Genomic DNA, 19,160 nt, shown 5'->3' on the forward strand with positions numbered 1-19,160 from the left:
GAATAGCGCGCTCTGCTGATGCGTCCGTCTCAAGTGTCATAACATAGTTAGGTAGGGGTTTGAATCCTGCGAATGGCAAGTGTGTGTGTTTGTCTGAGGGGGGTTAGTGTGTGTGAGGGAAATGTCCCTTTTGGCAACTAGGAGAACAGACTACAGGATGCACATTCCCCTTTCTAAACACTGATGAAGTCAGCACTCTATAAGTATAGCAGGAGAAGGGAAACCTCCCAATAATCTGAATAGCGCACTCCGCTAATGCGTCTCTCTCAAGTGTCATAACATAGTTAGGTAGGGGTTTGAATCCTGTGAATGGCAAGTGTGTGTGTTTGTCTGAGGGGAGTTAGTGTGTGTGAGGGAAAAGTTCCTTTTGGCAACTAGGAGAACAGACTACAGGATGCACATTCCCCTTTCTAAACACTGATGATGTCAGCACTCTATAAGTATAGCAGGAGAAGAGAAACCTCCCAGTAATGCAAGTAGCGTGCTCCGCTAATGCGTCCATCTCAAGTGTCATAACATAGTTAAGTAGAGGTTTGAATCCAGCAAGTGTGTGTGTTTGTCTGAGGTGGGTTAGTGTGTGTGAGGAAAATGTCCCTTTTGGCAACTAGGATAACAGACTACAGGATGCACATTCCCCTTTCTAAATACTGATGATGTCAGCACTCTATAAGTAGAGCAGGAGAAGGGAAACCTCCCAGTAATGTGAATAGTACGCTCCGCTAATGCGTCCGTCCCAAGTGCTATAACATAGTTAAGTAGGGGTTTGAATCCTGCGAATGGCAAGTGTGTGTGTTTGTCTGAGGGGGGTTAGTGTGCGTGAGAGAAATGTCCCTTTTGGCAACTAGGAGAACAGACTACAGGATGCACATTCCCCTTTCTAAACACTGATGATGTCAGCACCCTATAAGTACAGCAAGAGAAGGAAAACCTCCCCATAATGCGAATAGCACACTCTGCTAATGTGTCTGTTTCGAGTGTCATAACATAGTTAGATAGGGGTTTGAATCCTGCAATTAGAAAGTGTGTGTTTTTGGCTGAGGGGTTGTGTGTGAGGACAATGTCCCTTTTGGCAACTAGGTGAACAGACTACAGGATGCACATTCCCCTTTCTAAACACTGTTCAGCTGAAGGCCATGGCTCTGGCACAAGTTGTCTGTTTCTATGATGCCCCTTTGGAAGATGCTTGTGTCGGCTGGAGAGTCGATTATGGTGGCCAGTTTGCTGTCATCTGCATATTTGGTCAGCCACAGTCTGTCCGTGTTGGCCTGTACCTCCAATAAATATATACCAAACAAGAGAGGTCCCAAGACTGAGCCTAGTGGGACACAACTCGTAACTGGTTTGGAGTCTGGCATGGCTCCAGCAATGCTAACCATGTGGGTTCTGTCCTTGAGCCACTGTGCAATCCATCTAGTGACATAGGGGCTTATATTTAATCTGGTGAGCTTCTCTAGAATGCCCAAGTGGGGTATTGTTGTGAAGGCTTTTGCAAGGTCCAGGTAGGCTGTGTGAACCACCTTCCCCTCGTCAATGGCCTTGGTGACTGTTTCAAAGAAATCAACCGGGTTAAACCTGGTAGTGCTGGTGTGCTCTCAGTAACCCTGAACCAGGCATCTGTTACTGCACAGATATCGATGTTCTCCATGCCAAGGAGTGTTTTGGGTGCATGCATCTGGAGGTTTAGACTTCTGGCGTTGGGTAGCATTGCTCTTAGTTTCTTATCCCTTGTGATACCTATGAAGGTGGGTTTGTCATTTGAGCCCTGCCTAACATAGGCACTATGGGGGTAGCAAGAGCCTTTGCCAATATCTGAAAGGCCAGGGGTGACAGGTGCAGGCCGTCCCTAGCAAAGCAGGTAGTTCAACAGAAGATGAATATGTGAAGGTGTAGTGCCTGTGATTAGTTAGCAGTAGCATATATGACTGCTCACGTGGACACATGCCAGGTAAGTCATATGCACTGTGTCACAGGCAATGTACATGTGAACAGGACAAACAGTGACATCCTGTTAAGTGGGACATGGACATACATATAGTAGGCTATGCAGATGGCACTAGGAGTCCACAGAAGCTCTATAACTATGCATTGCAGGTGTGATCAGTATTCCAGGGTAATTGCAAGCAAACATGCATGCAAACAAAGCTACAGTAAACAGGGCTGCATGTACTCCATTGTACAACAAACAAGCTGTACCAGTTCCAGTAGGTAACACTGCAAATATGCAGGCACTATGCACATGTACATGGAAATACACGGGTCAGATGGCTAGGGTCCAGTCTCAGTGCACACAAGTGTACAGACCATGTGCTGTCAGGATGTACAATAACTGGATAGAAACCCATGTGCTCATACCTGCAGTAATACACATGTCAAATAACAGACACTGAGCCTTCACTCAGTGGTTCCATACTTAGTAGGATGTATGCTCCCTGGCCTGCCACCACAGTATCCCTGAGATATATGGGGACTCTCCCTCCTGTGACAGTTAGTTATGTGTGTTGGGGCTGTCTAGCATGGTATGAGATGTGAGCATGCAGTGCTAGGGTGCTCCTGTGTGTCCTGTACCAGTCGTGTAGTACTGCACACATATCAACATCCTCAAACATCTGCATTGCAGAGTCTAGTGTGGGCAACATGCCACTTGCAATTTACATGTCCATCATTGTGTATTACTGCATTCATTACCCTATCCCCTGTGCTACCTATGTATGTAGCCTTCTGTTGACATCATTACCAACAGTATGCCAACATGTGCAGATGATACACTATGGTACTTACCATGGGTGTAGACAACAGGACATGACAATCACACACTTACTGCATCAGGCATGCTGTGATATACCCACAATTAATTCAGCACACAGTACTGTTAACAACATGATACTATTACTACACATCTATGTGGTCACCCTGTGCATCAGCAACATGTTAACCTGTACCTGCACAGTTGTTACAGATTGCAGGAGGTGGCACAGTTTCACCATATGCACAGGGTGTGAACTTGGTATGCCTGAGTCAGCCACCGATACCACCAATTGACATGTATGTGTATGTGTGTTGGAGAGGGACAGCAGTAGAAGGTGGGGCAATGTTGATGCAGTGTGTGCGTGTATACGGTAGCCCTAGGTGTTGTCAATTCGCATGTGTGTATGGATGCACACAGTTCCACCTCATGGCTGCCATATACTGGTGTTTGTGGACAGCCACAGACTGTACCTGCCAGGTCATACAGATCAGTGTCTCTGGGCATGGACACGGTACCTGTGCCTTGCAGGGGTGCTACGGACCGTATCCAGTACCAACCCAGACTGGGTACTGTCATCAGAAGCAGGTGTTCATTGACTGGACACAGATCCCTGTCGGGCCTGGCCAGAGCCACGTGCACGTGGTCTCCTGGGGCGGTCTGATGACAGCACAGACCCAGCATTGCTGGGGCTGCTGCTGGCACTACGGGGGCAGCTGCAGCCCTGTTGTTGTCCGCGACGACTGCCAGCTGCGGCTGTTGCTGGCATACGGCCACGTCGAAGCCTTAACCGCCCACCATCGCCCTGGCTCATGGACATGTAGTTGTGGAACCGGTCTAATATGTCCCCACAACGTCTGTCTATGACATCGGTGAAATCACGGATGGCAGCCGCAATGTCACGCATACTGTCAGTCATGGCTGTGCGACATGCTGTCAGCTCCCTCAGACCCTGTCTGGTGTATCGTTCCATACGTGACTGTGCCTGCATGACAGCCCGAAACATAGCTGAGGTTGTAAGACCTCTGTGGGCACGTCTGACAGGGGCAGTACGCCCACGGATGCTCCCACGAGAACCCCTGGACATCTGTCTGTGTGGTACCATCTCTGGGCCATGCCCATGGCTGCTGTGTGGGGAGGCATGTGCCACAGATGCCACATTACCCTGGTCAATGCCCACTGTATGCTGTCCATCACCTAGGGACATTGGTGACAAAGGGTGTATTGGCAGGATAACTGTGCGCATTCATGGGGTCGACAGCTGTGTACTGTCAATCGGCTGACCAATGGTGGACCCTGGCATACTTTCCTGTGCCATTACACAGATGTCATCATTATCAGTACCCACGGCACCTGACTCAGGTTCCCTGCTACATGACACCAGAGCAGCAACAGAACCTGTGGGAGGGAAACAGGAAACACAGTTTACAATGTCTACACATTACCAGCGATGCACACATGCACAGGTGCACAAATGCACACATGCACATGTGCAAACATGCACACGTGCACACATGCACACATGCACAGGTGCACACATGCACACATGCACAGGTGCACACATGCACATGCACACGCTGCGTGCACACATGCACACCTGCACATGCACATGCACGGGTGCACACATGCACACATGCACACATGCACAGTTGCACACATGCACACATGCACACATGCACAGGTGCACACATGCACACATGCACATATGTACACATGCACAGGTGCACACATGCACACATGCACCCATGCACAGGTGCACACATGCACACATGCACACATGCACAGGTGCACGCATGCACACATGCACACTTGCACACATGCACACATGCACACAGTTTCACACAATTGTACAGTACTCAGTATGCGTGATATCAACACACAGACACAGACACACCTACATGCATACAAAGAGCACTACTAAGTGAGCCAAATAGTACTATTACTATCAACACTATTACAGGAATTGTTAATACACACTCACCAGCATGGATAGGCTGCATTGCTGTTATACCAGAGGGTCCTGCAGACGTGAAGAAACTAATGTCAGTGGGCACAACTGTGCCATTGTTACTGAGTATGATACAGGTCAGTAGTACAACAGTCGCCTTTCACAGGTCAGCTGCTAATATTGAGGATATCACACTTGCACATTAAATACTATGGTGACAGCTACAAACCAAGGACACACCTCACACATGCATTAACTACCAGTGTACACAACAGTCAACTATACATATGGCATATTACCTGCACGTTCACTGTCTTGCTGCTGTGTGGCTCCAGCCTCCATCATAATGCATGTCTGCTGCTGTTGTTGTTGCTGGCGGACTGGAGCCACTACACTCATGAGTAGTCCCTCCAGTCTGGTGAGTGGGGGATGTGTAGCCACCCCACCACCTGTGGCGACCTGTTGCCTGTGGATATCCGACGCACGCTGACGGATATGTCTGATTAAATCACTGCAGTGATGTTGTACCTGCTCATATGTCCTATTATGCGTGCCTATGTCATTTACCCGACGGACAAGGTCTTGCCACAGTGCAGCCCTCTCCTGCTGATTCTGGCTGGTGCGGGAAAAGAGTATTGCATAATCCCGCACCAGGCTCTGGTGTATCTCCTCATCCTCAGCTGTGGAGTAGGTGGGATTCCGCGGGTGGGCCATGTACCTGAGAAAGAAAATAACCTGGTATCAGCAATATATGTCAGCAGAATTTGGCACACATACTACACATGCTACTCGACTGTTATGATACAACATATCTCACATATGTAGCATCTGTCTGTCTATTGGTGGATACACATGTAGATGGCCAGGTATCAGTGCTCAGCCAGCAACTGTGCAACAGTACCTGGCAGACTCCATACGACATACTACCAAACCCCAGCAGTCAGAACACTGATTCAGGTCAAGAGCACCTCCTCACTCTGGTGGTTTGTATCTAGGTACTGTATGGCCTACATCATCAACTACTGTGAGCTGACCACACACTGATTGCCCTGGATATACATATCCCACCTCCACCACCAGCACAAACGACTATAGTGCATAACATTACAGATACAAACTTTACACTTTGTAACAGTGACATGGTATCCTTTCAGCCCACTGGGCCAGTGGCAGATATAACCCACAATGCTGACCCCTACACAATTGCTTTCTACAGACATCTCCGAGAATGCATGGATCATGCAATCCCATATATGACCAAGACACTCTCCACAAAGGGACAGCATCCTGTCTGGTGGACCCCAGCCATAGACAGATTGTATTACAGAAGATGGAAGCTACTGCAAGACAAAGCATAATTCCATAAAGGGAGGGCATGTCTGAGCAGCACTAGTAAGGATCTATTTTCCATCATACAAAATACATGGGCAACTTTGAGAGGGGAATCAAGAGGGACACTACAGATAACCAGAAGGCCTTCTTCAGTTATGTTAGCAACCTGGTCAGGATCCATCCTCTATGCCCATAGGCAGTACACAACAACAAATATTTCACTGACACCACAGATATCGACAACATTGTGGCAGACAGGTTCAGTGCAGGTGTCACCCCGCCCTCTCCCCCAAAATAAGGCAGAGTTATCCCAGCTGACTGTAACCTCCCTGTCATCACAGATGTCCAGGTGAGAGCCACCCTCAGGACAGCAGAATACACAACATGGATAGGACCTGATGGTATCCCCAGTTGCATGCTACATAAACTCTGACAGGAGCTAAACACACATATAGAAGTGCTATGTAACACTAGCCTGACTACAGGATATGTACCTGTACACTGGCACACAGCAGCAGTGGTTCCACTCCACGAAGGAGGCACCTCAACATACCAATACAATACAACACAATACATTACATTACAATACAATACTATACAATATGCTATTGCCCCTGGGACTACAGCAGCGTACTGTTCTGCTACCCTGACCATTGTGACACATGTGGTGTGATGGTACCTGCTGCTGTCACACAGTTACACAGGGTGACTCATATGGCATATTACCTATCTGACTAACATTCAGCAGGGGTATGTGTGACATGTACTCATGGGGAGTCTTGCTTCTTAACACTGTGTGGTTTATTGCAGGGTATGTCTTATCTGTGGGTAGGAACTTTTACCTCCACATGTGCACTCTATTGCAGTGGCACAGACGACACACAGCAGACATTTAGGTTGTGGATGGTGTGAGGTGTTACTATGGTTGTTGGACATCTGTCATGGGTGTGACTTACATATGTAAATCCGGGAGTGGTAACCTCTATGTGGGTAGCATATGTGTACTCTGTGGTGTTGTCAGTCACTGTGCATTGGTAATGTGTTTGAGTGCATTGTCACAGTGTTGTACATGTCACTGTGTCCTTCTCCATATCTGTAGCTGTCATGTGAGGTCCATACCATGGCATCCATTATGTGGTGTGGAGGGTACACCGACCTACATGTCCATAGCTGACACACCATGTCCGCTGACACATACCATGTGCAGGTATTCCAGGGATAGTGTGCCACTGTGAATATCATTGGGGCCACTATTGTACACATTTATGACCCTGTTCACCCCTGACACATGCAGTGGTGGGCAGCCAATCACATAACTGGTGGTTACTGGTGTAGGTGATCTGGAATGTGGTATGGTACTCCGGTTTTGACACTGGTGTTCACTCCATGCCTTTGTCACCAGGCACCTGTTGCAATACATCTGTACACATATGCCTCACTCAGAATTTATATACATCTCTCTCTCTCTCTCTCTATATATATATATATATATATATATGTGTATATAGATATATCTATATGTATATATATATATATATATATATATATATATATATATATATATATATATGTCCGTATACATATACACATATATATATTGATGTACATATATTGCGATAGATGTGGAGGGGAGGGACACAGAGGGGGTGTGAGTGACAGAGGGGGTGGGACAGGCTGTGTTGCAGGACGTCATATACAGTCATACCTGTAGGTAGTCAGATCAGTCTGTCTATGTATATGTATCTACATATATCTATATCTGTATGTGTGCATTACATAGATATGTTTGTACAATATTCTATCTACATCTGTCTATGTCTTCCTACATCTCTCTCTCTATGTATGTATACATATATGCATATCATATATAAATATATATATATATATATATATATACACATGCATATGTTGACATACATACGTATCCATATGTTAGACAGGTATATCAACATATTTGTCTACCATACTGTATACACACACTAACATACTGCTAAACATACATAACTGTGAAACCTACTTTGTACATGGCACTACAACCTACAATCAAACAACATTGATATGTGCACATAGATGCTCTCACAGACAAATGTATGTACAGCCTTCACTGATAGTTGCTGTATGTCCCCTGCCCTTTACACATCTTCATATACATATGGATACAGACCAATGACACATATGGAGGGTTCACAGTATGTAGACCTTTATAGTATTACTTTACATTACCTGTGTTTGTCACAGCTGCTTGTGTTGCCGTCTGGTTCTCTGTCCTGCTGCTCCACTTCCCAGTTGTCAGCTTTCAGGTAGCTGTTGCTGAACAATTTGTTTCTGTCTGCTTAATTGCAGTTTTCTCTGTCTCTGTCTCTGTCTCTCTCTCTCTCTCTCTCTCTGTCTGTCTCTCACGTCCTTCTCAGGGTGCAATGAAAGTATTGCATGTGTGGACATGGAGTACAGCATACTTTTGTAGGTATCTGCATATGCCCATGTGATGGCCTCTGCACCAATTGTTAGCCAGCATTTGCTAATTGCATGCAGCCAGTTGTGTACTGATTGCAGTTCTCACTGTGATTTCAGAACAGTGCTATAAAAGGTATGTGAGATAGGCGTAGCCCTTTCAGATTTTAAGGGCAGGGACCATGCTGTTATGCTGTGGACAATGTTCTGTGAGTGTAAAGGTTGGTATCTCTCTCATATTTCCAGGTGTGTTGTAGATTGACATTCCTCCATTCATTTCTCCAGTTTCCTGTACTAACTGTGTATGTACACTGACACCTACAACTACTACTACTGTTAATGTGTGTGTGTGTGTGTGTGTGTGTGTGTGTGTGTGCTTTCCTTTCACTTTTGCTTGCACTTTGTTGCTAAGGCTTCAATAGTTGCCCTTTACAGTCACTACTTGTATGCCTGCTAGGTGTCTTGACTGTAGTGTGCTGCTGTAGCTTTCCTATTTTCCATGTACATTCACACATTGGAATGCTTGCTATATCTGCTTGGGTGTTACAGCATGCAGTGTGTTCTGGCCATGGTGTGGGCCTTGACATCTATTAGGGTATTTGAGTATGCTGCTCAGCAGGCCCCAGAGACTTTCAGGTTCATCTGTTATGTGACTCATGGAATGGTACATATCAGTGGGGTACACCCACTAAAATGTCTGGTATGCTGCAGTTGTGAGTGTGGGTTAGCATGAGCATATGTATTACTACACTTTTTCTGCATGCAAGTGGTGAATATTTTCAGGACTCCATAGTTACCATTGCATGTGTTACACCTTTCTGCCAACTGTTTGTACATTTCACATGGGGTCTGTGGGGCATCCCTGTAAGTCATTCACTGTTGCTATGTCTAGGCTCTTAACTATTCAAATATGGTGGTGTCAGACCCGTCACGTGTACAGATATTTGCAGGTTGTCCACATTTCTGCCTCATATTTTGGTCAATATCTCATGCACACCTTTTTCTGGTAAGTCACTCTGGGCTCAAGTCAGAATATGGTGACAAACATTCAAGTTTCATACTGCATACCCTTCCAAACATCCCACAAAGTGCAGACCCTGTTACTCTCTGAACTGTCTGTGTTTGTTGTAACATTATTTGTAATGTGTCCCTGGTTTTGGGCCTTTGCGCCACATATTTTATTACTTGGTCCAGATGTGTTCCTGTAAGAGGTTGTGGGGTATGGGCAGTGCTTATCCTGCTGTGAGTATGTGTGTGTCTTGCAAGGTGCTATAGCGACATTATTACCTACTAGCTTCCAACTAGCATGGCTGTTTCTGTTCACACAGTACTATTATGGAAATCCACTAGTTTTGATAGTAATTCTAAATGGCATGCTTTGTGTACTACACATCTATATTCCCTTTACATTCATTCCTACTATTACATTATATATTTTATTTACCACAATGTTCTTATATAAGAGTCATGACTTAGCTATAAGTCATGCAGACTACTGTTTCCAAGGTCCTGGGTTCGGGACTCACAGTGGGATTTTATTTTGCTTTTGAGATGAGTACAGGACCTGTCAATCAAAGTGACTAAGGCACTTTTAAGCAGTTGTAACCGGGTTAGCGCTGGTTTGTGCAGAGCTCACGCATGCGCACTGGCGGTTAGCTCCGCGCACACCCGCTTACAACTGCTTAAACGTGCTTACTCTTGCGCACACCCACGCTATTTTCTTTGAAAGAAAAGAAAATGGGGAGACAGGAATGTGGTGAAAAAGGGGTCACAAAGAGGGTAAGACAGTAGGGAAACAAGCTTGGGATGTGCAGGAGGGATGTAGGTAAGGACCATAGCTGCCCATTTCTTCATCAGCAACAGCTGTGCATATGTATGTAATTTGGTGTGACATTTGAAACCTTCCACCCCTGAGAGAGGTGTCAGGACAACAATAATACTTGTTGTACAGCCAATTGTAATTGATAGGTTCCATGTCCAGTAGACATGTGTGCGGAATGGACAGCTATGTATGGGGCGTAATTTTTTTGTGGGTACAGAGTGCCCTTTTTTTCAGGTGAGAGTGGTATGTCAGGTGAAGGAAGTCGGTACAGCTGGGGAGGTAGGTTGGGTAGGTAAACAGACAAGACAAACAAGATGCATACAGGGGCGGTGTATGACACGTGTGGGGGGGTTACACAATTGATTGGGATGGAGGTATGGATATCCAGAGCCCATGAGCCCACAGATGGCAACAGTGGAACTGATATCCCCACCCATAGGCAGTTGCCACTGTTCCTTCACTGCCCAGGACAGGGCTGTGCTGGGGGCTGTGTAGGCGGGGCAACAGGCATGCCCGTTAGTTGCGCCACCCGTGCCTCGAGCTGGCGTAGGGGCTCGAGAACAGAGTCCCGAATCTCCCTACGCACCACAGTCCGGATGCTACGGAGGGTGAGTGGTGGTCCTCCTCCGGCCACACTTGCAGATGGGGGGGCGAGCCCCATCCCCTGCAGCGCTTCCACCCGCAGGTGGCACAGGGCCACTGGAGGAGGGTCCGGACTCGGCACTAGTGCCAGGTGCACTCGCCAGCAGAGGTGGGAGAGTTGGGTCCGCTGGAACCCGCCTTCCCTGTCGTACTATGTTTTGCATTATGTCATGACAGTTTCGGTTAGTGACATATAATACCATTCACAATTAGTTGTAACAGCATGCATTAGTATTCCCATTAACCAAACACCCAGATATTCACACCATTGAACAGCGTGCATAACACATGCATAATTTGAACAGAAATACACAGTCCAACAACATGCAGGGTTAATTGATGGCAACAGGCCATCATGTGTGGATGTATGAACAGGGCAGATGCATCAACAGACATGCAAATATATATGACCCAACAGGACCAACGTCCAGGGGTGTTAATTGTGATTGCACATACCATTTTCACGTGGAATGGGTTATATGTGGTTATAGGGTGGGGTGAAGAAAGTAATATTAACACCTTCGAATAACAATACATATGCTGTACATTTCTAATAGCTACAGTTATATACACACTGCTGTTCTAACTACAGTTTACTATATGATAACTATTTCAACTTGGTGATAGGACTGTTAAGGCAACATCAATATACATTTTATGGTTCTTCATACACATTCATATCTAGCTTTGTTCAGCTACAGCAGGGCTACATTTGCTTTATATAGTTGTAGACAAGTGTGGATGTTTGGTATATCAGACAAACATCCTATCTGCATATTGCAGACTGAGAGCAACATATCCTGATTTTGGGATACACATTCCAGATGCAGCAACACTTTGAACAGATTTTGCTGTTTGGTTTTGAATCTCACATGCATTTCATTCTGTCTTGACTGCAGTATACTTTATTCAGGGGTTATTACTACTGTATTGCTGGATTCATGGCACTTTCTCACACTCTCTCACTTGCTTTCATTTTACTATTCAGGATGGTACTTCTAGGCTTTATTGACATGTTTTAACAGTAGTTATTACAATCCTTTCCAGCAGTCTCACTTCTGTCATGTTTCAGTATTTCCACAGGGATATATTTCACACATGTGATTTCATCATCTTCTGCAGCTATACTTTTCAGCCTGCTGCAGGTTGTGTACTATTTTCTTATAGGCAGGGCATTTTTATTTCAGAATATATGTCGGACAGTTTCATGTTTAGGTTAAACTTACAGGCTGAAAACTCTTGTAATCAAGCAATACTTGCATACACTTTCACACTGTTACTTGCAGATTTTATTCCGTACTGACTACACTGCATTCTTTTGCTGACTGTCATACTTTTATATTTCTTTACAGTTACTGGTAGTGGATTACTGACCTGCCTTGTGGCGCAACCGCACCAGCCTATCGCCATAGGCTCTGAGGTTCGCAGAACGGACACCTGCAGCTGTAATATAAATGAAGTAATATTGGAATACACATCTCCATAATATCAGCTAGTTTAATTTCTTACATACATAATTAAATGTTACTTACTCAGTAGTGGGGCGTTGGGTGTTTGCCGGGCCTCCTGGATCTAAAGGTTCAGTTGGTCCTGCTTGCGTCTCTTCAGGTCTGCATGGTGGTGACGGACCTGCTCACCAGTCCTTGGAATCCCTGTGGCACTGGTGAGATCATGAGCCAACCGGTCCCATGCCTCAGCCCTGTATGCTCCCCAGAGGACCTGGCCCTGCATGAGTTGGGCCTCATGATTATGGACTAGGAGCCAGACCATGTACCTGGACTCCTCAACACCCCACCTCTGTGCTCGAAAGCGACTACCCTCTCCTACTCCTGTCATTCTGCCTGCAGGTCAGTTCTACAATCGTTTATGCTGTGTATTCCCGCCTATGGGGCTTATATAGTCCGTTTTTCCCGCACATTTTGCTTTGTTTAGGGCGGTTTTCACTTGGACATCTGAGATGACACAGAGATTACATTCAGCTGGGATAAGTATTTCTTCTTTTGGGGGTGAAGGAGGGGAGAAATTTGCACAGAACCTGTCAGCCAGAATGTTGGCAATATCTGTGGGTTCAGTGTATTTTTTGTTGTTTTGAACCAACTCTGAGCATATCTGAGGGTTTCCGCCCAGGTTTCTAACATAGCTGAAGAAGGCTTTGTGGTTATCTTTAGTGTCCTTAGCAATTTTTCTCTCAAAGTTGGCCTTGGATGTTTTTATGAGAGAACGTAGTTTTCTGCTAATGTTGATCAGAGATGTCTTCCCTTCATGGGATTTTGCTCTGATGTGCAGTAGTTTCCTTCTTTTGTTATACAATTTGTTTATGGCTGAGGTCCACCAGATAGGATGCTTACCTTTGGTGGAGAGGGACTTGGATTTGTTTGGGATTGCATGATCCATGCATTCTTGGAGATGTCCATAGAAAGCATTTGTGAAGGATTCGGCATTGTGGGATGTGGTATCCACTGGCACAGTGGGCTTAAAGGATACCATCTCAGTCTTAAGGAGAGTGAAGTCTGCTTTTGAGAAGTTTTTCACTGTGGTCATTTGTGCTGGGGGTGGAGGTGGGATATGTCAAATATATCAAAAGTGGCATTATATTCTATTATGGGTCTGACAAGGGATGAGCAAAAAGAGACAATAACTTATCTTGCCCTAGAAAATATATCCTGGTAATCATCCTGGCTAGAAAAAAAGGATGTCCTAATGACAGTAGATGTACAGTATTCAATGAATCATTCATTGTCAAGGAAAGTGCCCAGATCCTCAATAATTATATTATTTTTTAGTAGGATATTAATTTGCTGTTTGGAGTTTTCCTGTTCTCCCTGTGTCTCTGTGAGGTTCCTCCCACCTGTGAAAAATATGCTGAGTGTTTCCATCTCAAACTCACCAAAAAGAATGGACATTTGAGCAGCAACACTGACCCTACATGTATCCCATAGGGGGAAATGCTGTATAAATGAACTGCTTTGGGCATCGACTGTTGTGCACAGTATCATCGTAATGGGAGAACACAGATCACATACTGCACACTGTGGCAGGGATAGCCTTTCAACAGTGTAAAATATGTCTCTAGTTGATTTGGTCATGTTGACTAATGTCACCAAATGGGCATGGGTTTTTCCAGGTGATAAGTGGGATAAGGACCTATGCCAATGAGCCATGCTAATGGTGGGAGGTGTTTATGTCCCCTATTGACCAGTGTTTACCAGTCATAATGCTCAGCATCCCTGGGTCAATAAACACCTGGCCAGCTAGTGTCCAGTTGTTCAGCTTTGGTTAACTGGGATTGCTCTGATCAGTGAAAGCTGGATGTAAAACCAATCAACCTGCTAAATATGAACTAAAAGTTGCTACACTCAATGTGGTTTCAGTGAAAGGATGTAGCTTAGAAGTAGATGACATGATGATAAGGAAGAGGCTGGACATCCTATGTATCTAGGAGACAAGATGGAATGGTGGTGCAGCAAAGTCACTTGGCTTGGGATCCAGAGTTTACTACTCAGGTGGAGTGCAGGCTAGAAATGATGTGGAATTGTGGTGAGGCAGAGACCTCAGAAGACAGTGAGGGATGCCAACAGAATTAGTGACTGTCGCATGGCAATCAGAATCCAGTCTAATGATAGGGCAGTATTCATAATTTCAGCCTATGCCCCACAGCAAAGTTGTGATAATGAGGAAAAGTTCTGTGTGTGTGTGTGTGTGTGTGTGTGTGTGTGTGTGTGTGTGTGTGTGTGTGCGTGTGCGTGTGCGTGTGCGTGTGTGTGTGTGTGTGTGTGTGTGTGTGTGTGTGTGTGTGTGTGTGTGTGCGTGCTCCAAAGTTCTTTTAAGCAATCTTGCACTTGTGTGCTCTGAAGTTCTTAAGAAAGTTGCATTTATCCTTGTGCTCTGAAGTTCTTATAAGCTGAAATGGCAGTTGAACTTTTCATTCTCCATTCACAAATGTCAGTTGTATTTGCTCTACTTTCCATTTTCACATTCTGGCAGTTGCATATGAAACAGCAGGCATGTGTTAAGAGTACTAAGCCAAAATGGCAGTTGTACTTTCTATTCCCAAGTTCTGCAGAAATGGGAGTTGTACGTTCCATTCCATTTCATTCCATTCAATAGTTGTTCTTTCCATTCTCACTTTCTGGCAGTTGCCTGAAGACTGGATGAAAGTGTGTGTGTGTGTGTGTGTGTGTGTGTGTGTGTGTGTGTGTGTGTGTGTGTGTGTGTGTGTGTGTGTGTGTATGTGTTGTGTGTAAAATGCCCCAGTTAGGTATAACTGGTGGTTAGAGTAACTCAGACTCAAATGCTGTACCTTAGGTACAAAGAGCAAGAGCCTAAATTCTCTACCTGTACCGCAAGTGCAGTTTAAAAAAGTCCATAGTAAATAATGATAGCCATTTAAGTTTCAGTGTTCTTAGCTTTCAGGAAACTCATGGTAACATGCAATTTTATTCTAGCAACTTTTCTAAGATTATATAAGCAATGTTTAAAATGTGTCTCTGGTTTTGAACCTTTGCCCCCCCCCAATAAATTTTAGCTTTTTCCAGATTTCTTGTGCTGCATAGTTTTTCAGAGAGAGAGAGAAGTTTAGTGCTACTTATGCCAAATCTGTTCATGCCTGTTGTTAGTAGCACAACAGGTCGAATACTTGCTTCCAATGCAGAAAGCTGTAGGTTCAACTCTCACAGTGTGTAGAAGGATTGCTGATACTATACTGTGTTGTCCTTTTAAAGGGGGTGGATGCTGCAGTCCTGAGAATGTTCTCTTTGGTGGAGATACCTAGTAACTATGAACCTGTTATCAGTTTGCCATCCATTCACCATTACAATAATACTAGCTTATTTTTTTAATGTAACATAGGCAATTTATTCCTCAAGGGCAACAGGCACTTTATTTGTAGATAAAACAATGAAATATAAAGTTGTTTGCTAGCAGAAACCTCTTCATTAGTTACAGATCTCTTAAATGTGGAATTATTTAGATGACTTTTACTTCTGCAGAGAGCATATTTACTGATACTGGTGGATTGTATAAATTTGAGTAGATTTTTAAGATGGAAATGTTCTGAATTAGGCAGTTATGCCATTATTGGTTCATGCATTTTGTTTCATTGCTTACTGGAAAAATGTTCAAATCAATAAATTTACAGCACAGTTGTTAGAGCGAGTTTTATTATACAAGGAATATAATATAATACATCCAGGAATGTGTATCAAAGAACTCATGTATGTTTTATTTGCAAGTGGCCTATGATTTGAAAACAGCCCAAAGGTAATCTTTATTTGCTACTGGCCAGATGCATTTTCTTTGAATGTGGGTTTGAATGCTATTTCAATGAATGTGAGTTTCAAGGGCAGAGAAGGTTTATTGCTAAGTCAATTTTCATTGTGAGATTGTATTGCTTTGTTTAGCAGATGTCTATTAGTGTTTGTGCTATAAAATGTAAAACAAACATTGTAAATGAAATCCAAATAATCATTGTAGAAGTAAAGCAGTATGCACATTACAGTGTTTATGCTAAATGAGGTGAAATAGCCTAGTAAAGGGACATTGGAATGGCTGCAGGGGTGGAGTGCTGTGTATGGGGAGCCCCATTTGACCATGATTTTGTAAAGGAGGAAGGGCAGCAAACTCAGACAGCCCTGAGCGGCACAAACTCTAGCTATGCCACTGATCAGTAGGCCATGGAGAATGACTTTTCGAGGTCCTAGCAAACTATAATATTCTTTTGCTAAGATTAGAATATTGCCTACCAGTAAATGCCCTACTTTTGTTACAAAGCCCCCATACTGCAAATCACCAACAACAAAATGCTAAGGTTCATCTTTCTTCTCCCTTCACAGTGCACATCATTGGTACACATTTAAAAAATGCTTACCATTTACTACAGAGTCTAGGAAGCCACATTTTGGTTGACTGTTTTTCAGTTTGCATTTGAAAGTTGGTATCCCACAATTCCATTGGAGTGGGTGGGGTTTCACAATTATGTATGCAAATGTTATGTTAATTGGCATCCAGATTTGTACCTATCTTTCATGGGCCTTTTCCCAGATTTTTGATGTTTCTAGGTTGAGAGGTATGATGAGTAGCAAACATGTAACTCAAGTAGACTTCCTCTTGCACGGAAAGGCCACTGGGGTATAATCAGTAATTGCAGTCATCCCCAGTGAAACAGTTGGCACTCAGCATAAACCACCTGTTGCCACAATCAGTTAAAAATATTAGTCAGAGAAGGCTGTAAGGTCAACAGAGGCCAGGTTGAAAACAAGGAAGTTTTCTGGAGAGAAAGCAAAACAGTTCAAGGAATTACTGAGGGCTGTAATACCTGATGAAGAAGAAACAGGTGGAGTTGAAGAAGAATGGCACTGTCACAAAACAACATTGACAAGGACTAGAGAACAGATATGCTGTCAAACCAGATATGTAAATAAGGTACAAAAACTAAATTTAAAGATGGAATGCAGAAGTACAGGGATGCGTCAAAAGAAAGAAGGAGTGCAAGAAAAAATGAGATAGAAAAGATCAATCAGGCTAGGAAGGAATACTGATTGGCTAACAAAGAATCTAAGAAAAGAGTTGTAGTAGCAAAGAACAAGGCATCGGAGGTGCTCTACCAGCTGTTAGAAAATAAGTCAGTAGATGCCACAAAGAAACAATATCAGGTAGCAAGGCAAAGGCAGAAAGATAAAAGTGATAGTCGGACACCCTTCATAAGGGACGTCAGCAGCAACCTGCTCACCAGTCCACAAGACATTGAAGGCAGATGGAAGGAGTACTTCCAGCAGAATCTGAATGAAGAAAACTCAGCAAAAGCTGTATTGCCCCAGTCACAGCCCATGATGAGTGAAGAGGAAGACCCCCACCATAGAAGAAATAAGAACAGCATTAAAGAAAATTAAGTCAGGGAAAACAGCAGTCTCAGATTAGTTCACAGCAAATATGATAAAGATACTGGGTGAGTTATGGGAAAAATGATTCCTGAGGGTATTCATAGCATGGTGGAGAGAAAAGCATATCTTAGATGGCTGGAGAATAAGCACACTAGTGCTAGTGTACAAGAACAAAGGGGGCATTCACAACTGTGGGCAGTACAGAGAGATGAAACTCATGTCACACTGCATGAAAGTTCTGGAGAGGGGACTAATAAACAAATACACAGAGTAGTAGAAATTAAGATGGGAGATGAGCAGATCAGATTCAGACTGATGTTTGCAGTGATACAGATAGGAAGGAGTCCAACTGGGAATTCCTAGACTTGGAGAAAGCATATGACAAGGTCCAAAGAAAACCAATTTGGGTGGGCCTCTGGTGGTTCAAAGTCCCAGAAACATTGGTAGAATTAGTGTAGGCCATGTACAAGGGCCCAATGACTCAAGTACATTTGGTCAGACAGTGGGGCTCCCAGTGTGAGTGGATGTGCACCAAGATTCAGATCTGAGCCCACTGCTGTTCATATTGGTAATGGACTACATTAGCAAATAGGTTGGAAGGAACAGATTAAGAAAGTTGGTGAATGCAGACATGTGGCATTACAGACAAACTCTGAGAAAGAGCTTTAGCAAAGGACAGGGGAATGGAATGCAAAACTGAAGGCACATGGGATGAAACTGACTATGGATAAGACAGTTGTTTTGGCAACAAATTGTGGAGTTCAGAAGAAGCTGAGAATTGAGATAGAAGGGTAAACAGTAGAACAGATTAGCAGCTTCATGCATTTGGAAGCAGTGGTGGAGGAGAAGGGAAGTCTGAATGATGAAGTCAAAGCTGGAATAAGAGGAGCTGCATCCATCTGGCTAAGAGTGCCAACTACAGTCTATGACAGAAGAATGCTAGAGAAGCTGCAGCACAGAGTGTACGAAACAGTTGTGCAACAAGTTCTACTGCACAGTACAGAAACCTGGGTAGTAAAGGCAAAGCAGTTGAGAAAGCTAGAGCTGATGGTGATGAAGTGCATGAGATGATTAATAGGATGCACACTGTGGGATAGACAAAGAAATGAGGAGATGGGGCAGAAGCCAAATTAGCTCAGATTGCAGAAAAAATAAAAGAGAACAGATTACAGTGATACACGAAGATGTGCAGAAAAGCAGAAGACAAGCCGGTGTAGAAGATTTGGGATAGACAGGAAGAAGCTAGAGGAAATGAGAGCATCCAGCAAAGAGGTATATAGCTTGTGTGATAGAAGATCTGTGACAATCAGGCATGAGTGTTGATGAAGGCAGAAGAGTTGCACT

The sequence above is a fragment of the Protopterus annectens genome, chromosome 3.part1, assembly GCF_019279795.1.
Source record: "Protopterus annectens isolate FY-2018-M chromosome 3.part1, PAN1.0, whole genome shotgun sequence".
Classification (NCBI taxonomy): domain Eukaryota; kingdom Metazoa; phylum Chordata; order Ceratodontiformes; family Protopteridae; genus Protopterus; species Protopterus annectens.